This window comes from Symphalangus syndactylus, chromosome 10, assembly GCF_028878055.3.
Source record: "Symphalangus syndactylus isolate Jambi chromosome 10, NHGRI_mSymSyn1-v2.1_pri, whole genome shotgun sequence".
In the NCBI taxonomy this organism is placed as follows: domain Eukaryota; kingdom Metazoa; phylum Chordata; class Mammalia; order Primates; family Hylobatidae; genus Symphalangus; species Symphalangus syndactylus.
In genome coordinates, this window is record NC_072432.2 from 73004424 (window position 1) to 73021769 (window position 17346).

The 17346-nt window shown below is 38.0% G+C and overlaps 2 long non-coding RNA genes across 5 annotated transcripts in view; one reads left to right on the top strand and one right to left on the bottom strand.

The window, feature by feature from the left end:
• LOC134731639 (uncharacterized) overlaps nt 1-17346 on the top strand; it is a 384253-nt gene that overhangs the window by 256329 nt on the left and 110578 nt on the right. For all 3 annotated transcript variants that reach the window (XR_010114084.1, XR_010114085.1, XR_010114086.1), the window contains exon 2: nt 9347-9391. This is a non-coding gene — a long non-coding RNA (uncharacterized lncRNA). The remainder of the gene's footprint in view (nt 1-9346; nt 9392-17346) is intronic.
• Nucleotides 1-17346, bottom strand: part of LOC129492314 (uncharacterized) — a 299404-nt gene that overhangs the window by 2788 nt on the left and 279270 nt on the right. The window contains exon 5 of one of the 2 annotated variants that reach the window (XR_010114083.1): nt 12349-12465. The exons of the other annotated variant lie outside the window; for it this stretch is intronic. This is a non-coding gene — a long non-coding RNA (uncharacterized lncRNA). Of the gene's footprint in view, nt 1-12348; nt 12466-17346 lie in introns of those variants that run through there. 2 annotated transcript variants of the gene reach the window in all.

A 17346-nucleotide genomic window follows, 5' to 3' on the forward strand; every position in this document is an offset into this window, starting at 1 on the left:
GTTGGATTCCTAGGTATTTTATTCTCTTTGAAGCAATTGTGAATGGGAGTTCACTCATGATTTGGCTCTCTGTTTGTCTGTGATTGGTGTACAAGAATGCTTGTGATTTTTGTACATTGATTTTGTATCCTGAGACTTTGCTGAAGTTGCTAATCAGCTTAAGGAGATTTTGGGCTGAGACAATGGGGTTTTCTAGATATACAATCATGTCATCTGCAAACAGGGACAATTTGACTTCCTCTTTTCCTAATTGAATACCCTTTATTTCCTTCTCCTGCCTGATTGCTCTGGCCAGAACTTCCAGCACTATGTTGAATAGGAGTGGTGAGAGAGGGCATCCCTGTCTTGTGCCAGTTTTCAGAGGGAATGCTTCCAGTTTTTGCCCATTCAGTATGATATTGGCTGTGGGTTTGTCATAGATAGCTCTTATTATTTTGAGATACGTCCCATCAATACCTAATTTATTGAGAGTTTTTAGCATGAAGGGTTGTTGAATTTTGTCAAAGGCCTTTTCTGCATCTATTGAGATAATCATGTGGTTTTTGTCTTTGGTTCTGTTTATATGCTGGATTACATTTATTGATTTGCATATATTGAACCAGCCTTGCATCCCAGGGATGAAGCCCACTTGATCATGGTGGATAAGCTTTTTGATGTGCTGCTGGATTCGGTTTGTCAGTATTTTATTGAGGATTTTTGCATCAATGTTCATCAAGGATATTGGTCTGAAATTCTCTTTTTTGTTTATGTCTCTGCCAGGCTTTGGTATCAGGAGGATGCTGGCTTCATAAAATCTGTTAGGGAGGATTCCCTCTTTTTCTATCGATTGGAATAGTTTCAGAAGGAATGGTACCAGTTCCTCCTTGTACCTCTGGTAGAATTTGGCTGTGAATCCATCAGGTCCTGGACTCTTTTTGGTTGCTAAGCTCTTATTGCCACAATTTCAGAACCTCTTATTGGTCTATTCAGAGATTCAACTTCTTCCTGATTTAGTCTTGGGAGGGTGTATTTGTCCAGGAATTTATCCATTTCTTCTAGATTTTCTAGTTTATTTGCATAGAGGTGTTTGTAGTATTCTCTGATGGTAGATTGTATTGCTGTGGGATCGGTGGTGATATCCCCTTTTTCATTTTTTATTGCGTCTATTTGATTCTTCTCTCTTTTCTTCTTTATTAGTCTTGCTAGCAGTCTATCAATTTTGTTGTTCTTTTCAAAAAACCAGCTCTTGGATTCATTAATTTTTTGAAGGGTTTTTTGTGTCTCTATTTCCTTCAGTTCTGCTCTGATTTTAGTTATTTCTAGCCTTCTGCTAGCTTTTGAATGTGTTTGCTCTTGCTTTTCTAGTTCTTTTAATTGTGATGTTAGGGTGTCAATTTTGGATCTTTCCTGCTTTCTCTTGTGGGCATGTAGTGCCATAAATTTCCCTCTACATATTGCTTTGAACGTGTCCCAGAGATTCTGGTATGTTGTGTCTTTGTTCTCGTTGGTTTCAAAGAACATCTTTATTTCTGCCTTCATTTCATTATGTACCCAATAGTCATTCAGGAGCAGGTTGTTCAGTTTCCATGTAGGTGAGCGGTTTTGAGTGAGTTTCTTAATCCTGAGTTCTAGTTTGATTGCACTGTGGTCTGAGAGACAGTTTGTTATAATTTCTGTTCTTTTACATTTGCTGAGGAGAGCTTTACTTCCAACTATGTGGTCAATTTTGGAATAGGTGTGGTGTGGTGCTGAAAAAAATGTATATTCTGTTGATTTGGGGTGGAGAGTTCTGTAGATGTCTATTAGGTCCACTTTGTGCAGAGCTGAGTTCAATTCCTGGATATCCTTGTTAACTTTCTGTCTCGTTGATCTGTCTAATGTTGACAGTGGGGTGTTAAAATCTCCCATTATTATTGTGTGGGAGTTTAAGTCCCTTTGTAGGTCACTCAGGACTTGCTTTATGAATCTGGGTGCTCCTGTGTTGGGTGCATATATATTTAGGATAGTTAGCTCTTCTTGTTGAATTGATCCCTTTACCATTATGTAATGGCCTTTGTCTCTTTTGATCTTTGTTGGTTTAAAGTCTATTTTGTCAGAGACTAGGATTGCAACCCCTGCCTTTTTTTCTTTTCCATTTGCTTGATAGATCTTCCTCCATCCCTTTATTTTGAGTCTATGTGTGTCTCTGCACGTGAGATGGGTTTCCTGAATACAGCACACTGATGGATCCTGACTCCTTATCCAGTTTGCCAGTCTGTGTCTTTTAATTGGAGCATTTAGCCCATTTACATTTAAAGTTAATATTGTTATGTGTGAATCTGATCCTGTCATTATGATGTTAGTTGGTTATTTTGCTCGTTAGTTGATGCAGTTTCTTCCTAGCCTCGATGGTCTTTACAATTTGGCATGCTTTTGCAGTGGCTGGTACCGGTTGTTCCTTTCCATGTTTAGTGCTTCCTTCAGGAGCTCTTTTAGGGCAGGCCTGGTGGTGACAAAATCACTCAGCGTTTGCTTGTCTGTAAAGTATTTTATTTCTCCTTCACTTATGAAGCTTAGTTTCGCGGGATAGGAAATTCTGGGTTGAAAATTCTTTTCTTTAAGAATGTTGAATATCGGCCCCCACTCTCTTCTGGCTTGTAGAGTTTCTGCCCAGAGATCAGCTGTTAGTCTGATGGGCTTCCCTTTGTGGGTAACCCGACCTTTCTCTCTGGCTGCCCTTAACATTTTTTCCTTCATTTCAACTTTGGTGAATCTGACAATTATGTGTCTGGAGTTGATCTTCTCGAGGAGTATCTTTGTGGTGTTCTCTGTATATCCTCAATCTGAATGTTGGCCTGCCTTGCTAGATTGGGGAAGTTCTCCTGGATAATATCTTGCAGAGTGTTTTCCAACTTGGTTCCATTCTCCCCGTCATATTCAGGTACACCAATCAGACGTAGGTTTGGTCTTTTCACATAGTCCCAAATTTCTTGGAGGCTTTGTTCATTTCTTTTTATTCTTTTTTCTCTGAACTTCCCTTCTCTCTTCATTTCATTCATTTCATCTTCCATCAGCGATACCCTTTCTTCCAGTTGATCGCATCTGCTACCGAGGCTTCTGCAATCTTCACGTAGTTCTCAAAACTTGGCTTTCAGCTCCATCAGCTCCTTTAAGCCCTTCTATCCATTGGTTATTCTAGTTATGCATTCTTCTAATTTTTTTTCAAAGTTTTTAACTTCTTTGCTATTGTTTTGAATTTCCTCCCGTAGCTCATAGTAGTTTGATCGTCTGAAGCCTTCTTCTCTCAACTCATCAAAGTCATCCTCCATCCAGCTTTGTTCCATTGCTGGTGAGGAACTGCGTTCCTTTGGAGGAGGAGAGGTGCTGTGCTTTTTAGAGTTTCCAGTTTTTCTGCTCTGTTTTTTCCCCATCTTTGTGGTTTTATCTACTTTTGGTCTTTGATGATGGTGATGTACAGATGGGTTTTTGGTGTGGATGTCCTTTCTGTTTGTTAGTTTTCCTTCTACCAGACAGGACCCTCAGCTGCAGGCCTGTTAGAGTTTACTAGAGGTCTACACCAGACCCTGTTTGGCTGGGTGTCAGCAGCGGTGGCTGCAGAACAGCAGATTTTCATGAGACCACAAATTCAGCTGTCTGATAGTTCCTCTGGAAGTTTTGTCTCAGAGGAGTACCTGGCCAAGTGAGGTGTCAGTCTATCCCTACTGGGGGGGTGCCTCCCAGTTAGGCTGCTCAGGGGTGAGGGACCCACTTTAGGAGGCAGTCTGTCTGTTCTCAGATCTCCAGCTGCGTGCTGGGAGAACCACTACTCTCTTCAAAGCTGTCAGTCAGACAGGGACATTTAAGTCTATGGAGTTTCCTGCTGACTTTTTGTTTGTCTGTGCCCTGCCCCCATAGGTGGAGCCTAGAGAGGCAGGCAGGCCTCCTTGAGCTGTGGTGGGCTCCACCCAGTTCGAGCTTCCTGGCTGCTTTGTTTACCTAAGCAAGCCTGGGCAATGGCAGGCGCCCCCTCCCCCAGCCTGGCTGCCGCCTTGCAGCTTGATTTCAGACTGCTGTGCTAGCAATCAGCCAGACTCCGTGGGCATAGGACCCTCCGAGCCAGGTGAAGGACACAATCTCCTAGTGTGCCGTTTTCCAGGCCGATTGGAAAAGCGCAGTATTAGGGTGGGACTGACCGGATATTCCAGGTGCCATCTGTTACCCCTTTCTTTGACTAGGAAAGGGCACTCCCTGACCCCTTGTGCTTCCCGAGTGAGGCAATGCCTCGCCCTGCTTTGGCTCGCGCATGGTGCGCTTCACCGACTGTCCTGCACCCACTGTTTGGCACTCCCTAGTGAGATGAAACCAGTACCTCAAGCAGAAATGCCGAAATCACTGGTCTTCTGTGTTGCTCAGGCTGGGAGCTGGAGACCGGAGCTGTTCCTATTTGGCCATCTTGGCTCCACCCCCATTGTTATCTACAATTTTGATTTAAAGCAAATACATAGCAACTTTTATTTAAAGTGTGTGTGTGTGTGTGTGTGTGTGTGTGTATACACACAAATATATCAGCTCTGTATGTACATATGCATATATCATATGCCATAGTAATATGTATATACATATGTAGTAGTCATGCACAGACATATAATTCAACCATCAATTTTTTTTTATTAACTCACTATTGAAATGTAACGATTTTGATGAAATTAACTCCAAGCTCCCTTTTTCGGTTGTAAAGTGCTAAAATAATTAAAAAAATAAATTTTATGTATTGAGTTTTGTCAAGAGACATATTTTGATCATACTGGGAGAAAGCATTTATATTCAAAGTAGCCTTTAAATTACTCATAAATTATCAGGACTGATATATATCTGGTACACACTGGGGCAGTTATAATATTTAAATAATTCTATATTGGTTCCTAAAACTCTGCTGCTTCTGTCTTCTAGGTTCCTTTGCCACTTCAGCTGCTACCATCCTCCCTCCCAAAAACCCCAGTAGTCATCAACATTATCCAGAAACTACAGGGTCCACTGGCACGGCATGTCCTGTAGGATTCTTTTCCAATGTGTACATACTGGCTGATGCCTGGACTATGCCAGTTCACTGTTTTAAAGATTACTCTTGATTGTTACAATTAAACACAAAGAATATTTAGAACCAAATTATATGTGTTGCACATTAAACAAAACATTTTATAATATGTTCTAAAAGTCAGCAAAGATTATTTAGCTGTGTATGATTCATTCCACAATTCCATTTTTTAATATTGTAATTCTCCCTTATGCCTTCTAATTTTCTTTGAAATGACCACAGATATCTTCTGTAGGCCAAATAGCATATTACACATCTGTCAAAACATACTTTATTATCATATAACTCTGTTTACAAAGCCTCTCTGAACCCCTTCAGATTGTTCTGGCTGCTTGTTTTGTGCTCATTTCTTTCTCTAACATGTTTACATTTTCCAGTCACTTGTATAAATAAGAATGTACTGGAATAAATAGTCTTTCCCCTTTAAGACCCAGTCTCAATTTCAGGGTTAGTTTCGAATTTTGTTCTTCATTTCAATATGACAGCAAAGTTGTTTGATACTAAGAATAATTCTTTTTGATGAAAATACTGTATTTAAGAAATCAATAATACTATGAACTGACTTATATTCCCTCTAAATTTATAGACCTAAATGTACACCCCATGTGATGGTATTTGCAGATGGACCTTTGGAAGGTATTTCAGGTTAGATTAGATCATGAAGGTATAGTCCTCATGACGGAATTAGTGTCTTCATAAGGTGATAGAGAGAGGAAGATAAATTGTCACACAAAAAAGAGGTCATCTGAGTACACAGTGAGATAGAGGCCACCTATAATCCAAGAGGAGAGTCCTCAGAATAAAACCCACCTTGTGGACACCTTGATCTTGGACTTCTAGTCTCCAGAACTATGAGAAATAGATTTCTGTTGTTTAAGCAACTCAGTCTGTGGTACTGTGTTGTGGCAACTGAAGCAGATGAATACAAATGATAAACAGAGTGGTGCACATTAAAGTGATGGATGGCATCACCATTAGAGAAGCCCATAGTCTCTATGTTGAATTTTATTTGCTTATTGGAATAAATGACTCAAATTTAAAATTCTCCGCTGATGTTATGTGTATAATTCACCTTCAGATTGCTATTGGGTAACCAAGTATTCATTGAGTGATCATAGAATACATAGAGAGATTCTCTTGGTTCTTGGAATGACTTCTAAATTAATGATAAAGTGATGCTCCTGAGAATGTTAGAGCTTCACAATGCCTCTCTAGACTCCTGGCTGCAAAGGTGGCTTAAGAAACAAAGTCAGGCCGGGCGTGGTGGCTCACCACACCTGTAATCCCAGCACTTTGGGAGGCGAGGCGGGCGGATCACGAGGTCAGGAGATCGAGACCATCCTGGCTAACACGGTGAAACCCCATCTCTACTAAAAATACAAAAACAAAAATTATCCGGGTGTGGTGGCCGGTGCCTGTAGTCCCAGCTACTCGGGAGGCTGAGGTGGGAGAATGGCGTGAACCCAGGAGGTGGAGCTTGCAGTGAGCCGTGACTGTGCCACTGCACTCCGGCCTGGGGGAGAGACCGAGACTTCATCCCCAAAAAAAAAAAAAAAAAAAAAAGAAAAAAGAGTCAAAAAAAAAGAAAGGACCAGCCGTGGTTGTTTGGTACCAAAAAGAAACTAAAACCATGTGACCACACACAACCCATTGCAGCTTTCCTAGTCACTACCTGGCAGAATTATCTCTTTCTTTCCCCAGTGGAAGCAGGATGATCACTTAGATTTGCCTTATCTGAAAGGAGAGGAAAATCCCAGACTCAAGAAATGGCAAGTCTGGAAGGACAAACAGAGAAGAAGGATATATTTATTCGGAGATGCCCTTCACATCTCAAACTGTGTAGGTGGTTTATGGTTTTACTTATTCATGTATTATTTATAATAAAGTTATAACTTTGGGAAAATGTTAAGGTGAGCAGATATGGTAGAATTAAAGAAGAATTAGTATAACAGGCAAATCATCAACCATAGCTATTTTCATCCCGAGAGAGGCAGTAAAATAATAATAATGATTAGGATGATAGTCATAATGATAAAGCAGAATTTTTTAACTTTCTATTGTACTTTAAGTTCTGGGATACATGTGTAGAACACGCAGGTTTGTTACATAGGTATACGTGTGTCATGGTGGTTTGCTGCACCTGTCAACCCATCATCTACATTGGGTATTTCTTCTAATGCAATCCCTCCCCCAACCCCCGACAGGCCCTTGTGTGTGCTGTTTCCCTCCCTGTGCCCATATGTTCTCATTGTTCAACTCCCACTTATGAGTGAGAACATGTGGTGTTTGGTTTTCTGTTCCTATGATGAGAATGATGGTTTCCAGCTTCATCCATGTCTCTGCAAAGGGCATGAACTCATTTTTTTTATGGCTGCATAGTATTCCATGGTGTATATGTGCCACATATATGGTCATTTGGGTTGGCTCCAAGTCTTTGCTTGGGAATAGTGCTGCAATAAACATATGTGTGCATGTGTCTTTACAGTAGAATGATTTATAATTTTTTGGGCATATACCCAGTAATGGGATTGCTGGGTCAAATGGGATTTCTGGTTCTAGATCCTTAAGGAATCGCCACATTGTTTTCCACAATGACTGAACTAATTTGTACTCCCACCAACAGTGTAAAAGCATTCTGTAGTTTAATTAGATCCCAATTGTCAATTTTGGCTTTTGTTGCAATTGCTTTTGGTGTTTTAGTCGTGAAGTCTTTGCCGGTGCCTATGTCCTGAATAGTATTGCCTAAGTTTTCTTCTAGGGTTTTTATGGTTTTAGGTCTTACGTTTAAATCTTTAATCCATCTTGAGTTAATTTTCATATAAGGTATAAGGAAGGGGTCCAATTTCAGTTTTCTGCATATGGCTAGCCAGTTTTCCCAATACCATTTATTAAATAGGGAATCCTATCCCCATTGCTTGTTTTTGTCAGGTTTGTTAAAGATCAAATTCTCTCTAGCAACTGTTTTGTTTCTTTATCTTTATTTTATTTTACTTTTTGATAAGAAGTAAGACAGAAAGTTCATTTTGCTATAAATTATGTAAAATAATTTCTAAAAATCAATTGTTAAGGAGTAGTTAAGAAAGGATGGGCAATAACTGAGAATTAATTACAAGAAGAGAAAAGTTCTCCCATGATGAGAGTTAACATATAGTAATTATGTCTCCAGAACAATGATCTAATGACCTGGAAGAGTTTAGACAACTTAAAATAATATGTAACTGACTCCCAACAGAGAAATGTAAATCCCTGAGTGTGAATCATCAGTTTCAAACTCAAGTTCAATATAAAAACAAGTTCAACTAGAGTAACATTTAAATTCCACACAAATTAATTGCTCATCCTTGTTTCAAGTCCCTTAAGAAATGAGCTATAGTGTCCAATAAAGAATTAGATTCAGAAAGAAAAATAGTAAAGAAAGTAATTATATGACAGGCTGACAAGACAAATTCATGAAAAACAGTTTAAAACACATTTCAAACCTCTAATGTAAAAGACCAAATGCAGGGGGGCGAAGCTGAGGACACTCAATATAGTCTGAGAACAATTGGAGATGGCAAGATATATTACATTTTTCCTATAGAGTAATTATCAAAACCATCTGAAAGTTAAAAATAAATCCAAAATATAAACCATTGGTTCAATGCTAAGCTTTTCATCTGAGAACGTGTTGGTTGAACTGAATCAATTTTAGAAGTAGTAAATGAAACATCTGGTTGCATTTTTACTGATTTGCCCTAATGAACGTCATTAGCTGATTACCATCAAGAGCTGCACATCTAGCCAGGCGTGGTGGCATGCGCCTGTAGTCACAGCTATTTAGGGAGGCTAAGGTGGAAGGATCGCTTGAGCCCAGGAGTTCGAGGGAGGCAGCAGGAGCCATGACTGTACCACTGCACTCCAGCCGGGGTAACAAAGCGAGACCCCCAACTCTAAATAAATAAATAAATAAATAAAGGAACCGCACATCTAGTGTCTGACTTGTTGCACGTTTATTGCCTGATTTGTTCAGATAAGGAATGTTTTCCTGTATGATTTTATGTTGCTCCTCCATTATTTTGGACAAAGAAAAATAAAGAATCGTATTTTGATAATACCTTTAACTCTTTTATTTCTAAAATGACTGTACCTAGAGGTTTTAAGAAAAACAGAAATAATCATTTTCTAGAAATAATACTAAAAACCAATAAATATAGTACTTACATTCTGCCTGTTACTCTTCTCTTCGTATACAAACTAACTTATTCTTCACACCAAAACTCAGAGTTCTAAAGTTATATTATCTTCATTTTACAGATGAGAAAACTGAAGCACAAAGAAGTGGCTTACTCTGGTTACACAGTAAGTCTCAAAACCCAGGTAGTCTGGTCTAGCAGCAGACTCTAAGATGGCTCCAAATAATCATACCAATATATAGGCCATGTTAGTTTTCTATTGATGCCTTAACAAATTACCATGAGTTCAGCAGCTTAACCAGCACAATTGAATTGTCTTCTAATTTTGCGGGGACAAAAGTGTGTATCGTGGCTCTGCTTAGTTTGAAATTAAGTTTGAAATTAATTAGTCAGCAGGGCTATGTTCTTTTTGGAGGCTCCAAGGGAGAAAGCATCTCTATGCTCTTTGTAATTGTGGGCTGGATTCAGTTTCTGTGGCTGTAGGACTGAGGTCCAAGTTTCCTTGCTGGCCGTAGGTTAGGGCCGTTTTGAGTTTCCTGTGGCTGTCTACAGTTCGTGGCTCCCTTTCTCAGTCTTAAAAGCCAGCACTAGCAGGTGAAATGTTTTTGGCTTCCTCTTCTGCCTCACCTCTTCTTTGCTTTCCTCTTTTACCTCAGGTCTTTGATAACAGCCAGAGAAAATGCTTGGATTTTAAGGGTTTATGTCGTTAGATTGGGCCCCTCCAGATAATCCAGGTGGATAACCTTTCAATTATTAATCATGCCAGCTGATTAGTGATTTTAATTCCATCTTTGAAGTCTCTTCACAGCAGTGCCTAGATTAGTGTTTGACTGAATAACTGGAGAATGAGAATCTTGTGGGGATCATGTTTAGAATTCTGTCCATCACACATTCCCATGTATAATCTCAGTTTCTTGAGGGTGAGCTGGCCTATCAACTGGCATCTCACCAAATTTAGCAAATGTGGAATGCCACTTCCCTGATTAAATTACATAAGACTTACATGACTTACGTCTTGCTAGCAGACTCTCTCTAGCTGACTTTTTGTTTCTTTATTATCTGCATTTGACTTTTTAATCATTTCAATTTTTTGTTTTAGATTCAGGGGGCACATGTACAGGTTTGTTACATGGATATATTGCATGACACTGAGGTTTGAAGTAGGATTGAACCCATCACCCAGGTAGCGAGCATAGTATCCAATAGATACCTTTTCAATACTTGCCAACCTCTCTTCCTCTTGGCGCAGTTCTAGCTGACTTTGATAAAGTCAGTTGCCATGTCTGGGAGGTCCAACCAGCAAAGAACTAAGGGTGGACTCTGGACTGTAATCAGCAAAGAATTGAGGACTTTTGTCCAACATCTACGTGAAACTTAATTCTGCCAACAACCACATGAATTTACAAATTGGTCCTTCCTCAGGCAAGTGTTCGGCCCCCTTTCCTGGCCAACACATTAACTGCATCCTTGTGAGAGTTCTTGAAAAAGAAGACACAGTAAGCCATGATTACACTTGTGACCTACAGTAAGTGTATGATAACAAGTGTGTATTGTTTTAACCCACTAAGGTTGTGGTAGTTTGTTGTGCAGTAATAGATAACTAGTACATTTGGCTTAAGAGGTTATTCTGCTTTTCACTAAGCTGTACTTCCAGTATGAGACACAATTCAGTCCAGAGACAAAAGTTTAGATGGCTTTTTTCCTCTATTTTCTACTTCTATACTCATTCATCAATACATCCAACAAATATTAAAGGCTATTATAGGCAATGCCTTTGTATTTCAGGAATAAGACAATAAAACAGGGCTTACGGTCCAGTGGTAGAGACAGATAAAAATGAATTCCATTTGCTACAGTAGAGACCTGTACAAAGGACTGTGGGAAGAAAAACGAGAAAATGCTTAATTCTGCTCTCTTCAAGAAAAACTTTTCAAAGAGACAATATTTTATTGGGTCCTACAGAATGTTTAGACATTGTGTAGACTTACAAGCCAGTAAGGATCCCTGTTGGGAAAATAGGTCAACACAGAGGGTAAAGAGGATCATTCAAGCAACTGGATATTCATCGTGGAGTGGCTTGTGGTAGGTGAAAGTCAGATTATGAAGGTGCTCTTTGGACTTTCATCTTCAAGAATTACAGAAGGATTCTAACCAGGGGAAAAGTGAGATGGGATCTGAGTTTTAGAATCATCTCTCTGAGAACAACACAGGGAATAGTGGGGCAGGGAGTGATGGAGATGGAGAGACTGAAGGTGGAGAGAGCAGCTGATGGTCTAAGCAAGAAAAACCAGAGGGCCTCACAGGGCAGCGCTGAAGAGGGGAGAGAACCAAAAGAAACCTTGACTTTAAAGTAAATAGCAGTGAAAAAATAATTTAGTAACTAGATGTCAGGATGAGAAAGAGGCAGACGTCTCAGGGATTTCTGTCTTCTGGCTTGAGCAACTGAGTGTATGCCATGTAAATAAGATAGGGGAAATGTGGAGTAACGGGTTTTTCAGGTTGAGGTTGTAGCTGAATAAAGAACAATTCCAGTTATGGAACTGTTAGAGGCCTATGGGCCAGTGGATATTTAGTAAGCATTTGGAACCATGGTTGGGAGCTTGGAAAAATGATAAATTGGAGTTGTAGCTATAAATTTGAAAAGTGTCAATGTTGAAGCAATGGATGTACATGAAACCTCTCAAGAGTTGTGTTCAGAGAAAGAAAAGAAGATGGATAAAGATAGAATTCAGTCTTCATAAGAAGCAAACATGAAAATAAGAGCAAATAATAAGATAGAGACTACATCCTGAGACATGTAGAGGGAGCATCAGGACAGAATGACCGAGTATAGAAAGAAGAGACAGTTCAAGAAACTTCACTGTCTCCCACCAATTTATTACTTTTGTTTTGCACAGTTCTTTACGCTAATTCTGAAAAGATGATGTTACAGTAGACTTATCCAGGGTAGTTTAAACTGTGGCATAAATCACTCAACGTAAACCACATACATTTGTTTTATTGTCATATAAATAAATAACAATTTATTAGATTAATATAATAAATATATATAATAAAATAATATAAATAAAATAAAAATATTTGGAATATTCTTTGGTTCATTTTGAATACAAACTAGTACACCTAAATGTTAACAAGCTTGAGTGCTGAAGACATACGGCCTGGGTTAGAACACAGGCTAACTGACTGGTAGTCATATCTGTTGGGCACGTGTAACTGGCTTAGTCTCAGTTTCTCCATCTGTAAAATGGGAACCATATGTATCACAGGTTAGAAAAGATTCAATGTAAAACACTTAGTACAGTGGCTATAGCATAGTTATCACTCATAGTTATCTTGCTCTGGATCTCCTGGTCTAAATGGACTAATGATAGTAAGTATCTCATAGAGATTTTTTTACTGTTTTATGAAAGAAGGATGTGGGGCAAATATTTAGCAATATTTCTGACATAGAGTAGATTCTCCATTAATTCGTGTTACTAGTGATTATCTTCTTATTATACTTATTGAAACTTTCAGTTAGAAAGAAGAAGTTAATGTAGAAATTTGGGCTATAATTTGAGTCTTAATTATTCCTTTGTCCAGCATATCCACACTGCCTGTGATACCCACCCATTAGTCGCTCAGTAGCTGTCTTGGTTGTCAGACTGACTGTGATAATTATTCTATTCTATTATTAATCATTGTTAATCTCTTATTGTACGTAACTTATAAATTAAGCTTTACCATAGACATGTACATATAGGAGAGAGCGTAGTGTATATAGGGTTCACTACTATCTGAGGTTTCAGGCATCCACGGGAGGCCTTGGAATGCGTCTACCACAGATAACAGGACTACTGCACATAAATTCACAGTTTAAGTTCCGATTTGCTCTCCTTAACCTCTTTCTCCACTGTATTTCATTAAGATTTCAACATTCATGGAAACTAATTAACATGTGAGGCGATTTGGCTTTTTCTGACCTCATGCTGCTTCTTGCATTAGAACAGAACCCTGACTTCCTGCTTGCTATCTTGTCTCACATTTACAATGATTCCACTTCTGCACTGTGGTCACACAACTTCAGGATGCTTCAAGCAGGATGGCATCTGCTTTATTCAGATCTGTGGGGTGACTGCTTTCATTTCTTTTTTCTCTTCCCTTCCTCTCCTCTTTTTCCTCTCTTCCCTCTCCTTCTTTCTCCTTTTCTCCTTGACTCTCTCTCTTCTTGTTTCCCTTTTTTATTTCTTAAACTATATAATATACATTTTAAAATGTAGAGAATGAAGAATAATTTTAAAGCAATCACCAGTGAAATCACAAAGACAGGAAATAGAATATTTTTAGCACCTCAGGTGCCTCCGTATATACTTTCCCCAATCACAATTTCCTCCTTTTCCCAGAAACAATGCCCATCTATATTGTGTGATAATTATCTTCTTGCTCTTCTTTGTAATTTTACTTTCTACATGTGTATTCACTCAATAATGTGGACTTTTCATGTATTCTCGAATTTTACTTGTGTATATGGAATTATCCTGAAATATTCTTTCGTATATATAATATTAGGTTTTGAGATTCATTTATGTTGTGATAAGCATATTTTATTTTATCGTGGAAATATACCAATATTTATTTGCCTATTTGCCTATTATACTACTGGGGTACTGCACCTTTGCAAGAATTTCTTTGAGGGTATATTCTTATCAATCAAATTATTGGATTTTAAGATTTGCACATCTTTGACTTTAAAAAATAATGCCAAACCTTTACAAAATAGTTATAACAATTTACACTCTCACTAGTATGGTATGAAGGTTCCTAATGCTCCATATACTAATGCTTAGTGTTTCAATTGTTGCCTTGTGTGCATGTGTACTTGTATAAGCTGTTTTTTTCTTCTTTGCAAAGAAAAGACTAAAGGCTACATAACTGATGTACTGTGCAAATGAATGATATCCTTGATATCTTTCAAAGTTTTTTAATATAATAGAGAATTAAGTCATGGAATAAATGCCACTGTTTTCTAAATTAGTAAAAATGAAAATAAGACTAAATAAAACACCTTAGCAAATGCAATCAATGAACTACAAGTTATTTCATAATTGTTTGCCCAGTCTTGAAAAAAATCAATCTTTCTATTTCACTTATCATTCCAAAGTTATGTTTGGCTTTGTGTGTTTCCTGGGATTTTCATTTTACTCTTTCTGGCCATCCTTTGATAGTGTTCTGCCATCATTCAGGCCCACTCTGGACTCTTGGCCCCTTTCCAGGTTATACGTGATCACTGCTCTGGGTCAAACACGGTGAGTATTAATTTCTTCCTGATCTCAACTACTTTGGGCCTGATCAAGCCTTTATCTTTCTCCAAACCCAACCCCAAATATCAGCCCATCTGTCAGTTCCCTTCACTATGCTCTTTGGATGCCCATTTCTATGGTGAATCATTCCCTGCATTCTTGGCCTTTTACTTGAACATTTCTTCCATCATTTCAACTTCTCTTCAAGCTTTAGAGCAAAACTTTCACCGCCTACAGAAGGAATCATGCTTTCACCTAATTGCCTCAACTCATACATTCAAGAAGTACACTGATAAAATTACTGAATTCTACAACTATTTTATGATTATATATTCATTCACTATCATCACAAAACAACAGCTTGTCTCCTGAATAAAACCCATTTCCTATTTCTCAATATAATTATCTCTAACTCTAGAATAACTTCTTTCCATCTTTTAACTTCTGGCCTACAGTGTTTATTCTTAGTGATATTTAAAGAATAAGAATTGGGAAATGGAGAAGGGACAAAGAAGGTAAAGTTAATGGAGTAGAGATTTTAAAACACAGATCTGGAACAACTAAACTGCTGGGTTTGAGGCTTTTTGTTTTGTTTTGCAAGGAAGAAGGAATTGAACAAAGATAATGTGCCTTGATGGTGCCAAGTCAGAGTATATGACCATGTTCTCATATGTGCTTGTACAAAGTTTTCATGGATTGCTAATTGCCTTTCCATTGTATGCACCTTCTCCTGTTTGCTATGTTCAGACAAGTCTGTTCATAAATCTTAACAAAGCTTTTATTTTAGCCCTTCATGTTATACCCCTCAATGAGTTCTGAAACCAGAAGTCAAGGATTGCTATCCCACTCAGATTCTCTGCTAACATCCTTAGTGATTTCTCCATTCATGTTAAAATCTCACCAGTCTGGCTTCTTCCTGTGTCCTCAACATTTTCGTCCTTGTCTTTCCTCCATATCTGCCACCTACCAACATGGCCAGTTCGATCAGATCTCACTCTTACTTGGGATCACTCCATATCTTTAAAGCTTTTATCTTTCCTCCCTAATCACAACCTCATGGTCCTTTATCTCTTCCACTACCTCTTCTACTGAAAGTGCTTCTTGCATCATGATCTATATTGTGTTGCAGTTGAGTTTCGCCTTATTGATTTTTCCTCATTCTAAACCCAGATCATCCCTAGATAGATAGTATCTACAGCAACCGGCCTCCTTGACTTTCTAATATAGCATATTTACTCCAAAATAAAAATCCCTGTTTGCTCTAACAAGTCCAATTCTTGGTAGATGGTGATCGTTATATATCAGCACAATATTTAATCCTCATTTTTGCTCAACAATTCATTTCACTACATCTTATTGCCACTCTGTTCTGCATTTGCTTTTCTAATAACCTTCTATAACATAATTTCTCAGCTCAATTTGGTTTCCCACAGGGATTAGAGCTCTGCTTTAGAATCAGTTCTCCTTAGATTAGGTAGGATCTGAGACCCTGCTTAGCTCTAGTGAGCGGGGTGGGGCTGGATAATGTATTTTACTTCTTCTATTTCCTCAGACATTGTTTGACGCTCCTTCCTTTTTTGTATATAATCATTTTTCGTTTCATCAAAAGCACATTATTTTCATCTTCATTCCCTAATGAAAATGTCATGTAAAGTTCTATTTTTTTCCTTTTGTTTCCTCTCAATATGTGGTCTTTATAGTTTTAGCCACTAACATCTTTTCAAGTTTATTTTCTCTAAGAATGATTCCAAGTGTGTCTACTTAGCATTAACTGCCTTTCAAACATCTAGAATTATAATTCATATTGCTTATATGAGATCTCTACCAGGATGCAACAAATATGTTAAAACAATCCTCACCATTTCTCAGTAAACAATGTATTCAAGCTGACTTCGTGCTGATGTCTGATGCTTGTGATTAATGGCATCATAATTCATAGAAACCAAGAGCTGACCTGCGAATATTACTGTTAACTTTTATGTGTGTGCCTGACATTCCCCACCCCATAATATCTAATAAGTCCTATTGATTCATCCTGTCTAAGGAGCTGTCATAGCTGCTGCACTTCTATCATCACTCACACAAACATGCACATGTACCTACCATGTTAATCTTTTATTTCTTCTGACACCACCATGGCTCATCACTGGCTACTTTCTACTTGGATTATTTGCAACAATAATCTGATCTTCTAGCTGATCTACTAAGTACCAGAATACATAATATGGCATAGTTCTACAAATAAGACAGTTCCAATAATTTCACTCTCTTACAAATAAGCATTTCTTATTTTTTGCTAATATATTTCTCTAACTGTATCTTCCGCTACTCTGCCTCACTTACTATGTGTTTCCATGTAGGCTCATTTCTCCTCTTTCTCTTCCAGTGTAAGTCTTGACTTTTATAAAGGAAAGCCAAAATCATTTTCAGTTATATATTTTTTAACAAAAAGCATTTAAAATCCAACCTTCAATACAAACCAGAATTAATCTCTACTTCATTTAAATTTCTTTTGCATGTAGCAGTATTCTTTCAGAAATTATCATATTTCATATGACCATAAACATTTATGCAGATTTTTTCTCTTATGCAGTATTAGTCTTAGGTTGAAGAGATGATTTCTAATTGATTTTTTATATCTTCCAAAAGAGCATCTTCCATACTTGGAATCAATTAGCCAGGATTTTCCAGTGATACTGACAAGTTTCACATAGAAACACAAATTCCATAAAACAAAATATTCAGCCAATTTAATTTAAAATGGACAATTTAGCTTAATAGTTCAACACACTAATGCTTTGGAATCATATCAAAAAAGCAACTGGTTAATTGATGAAAT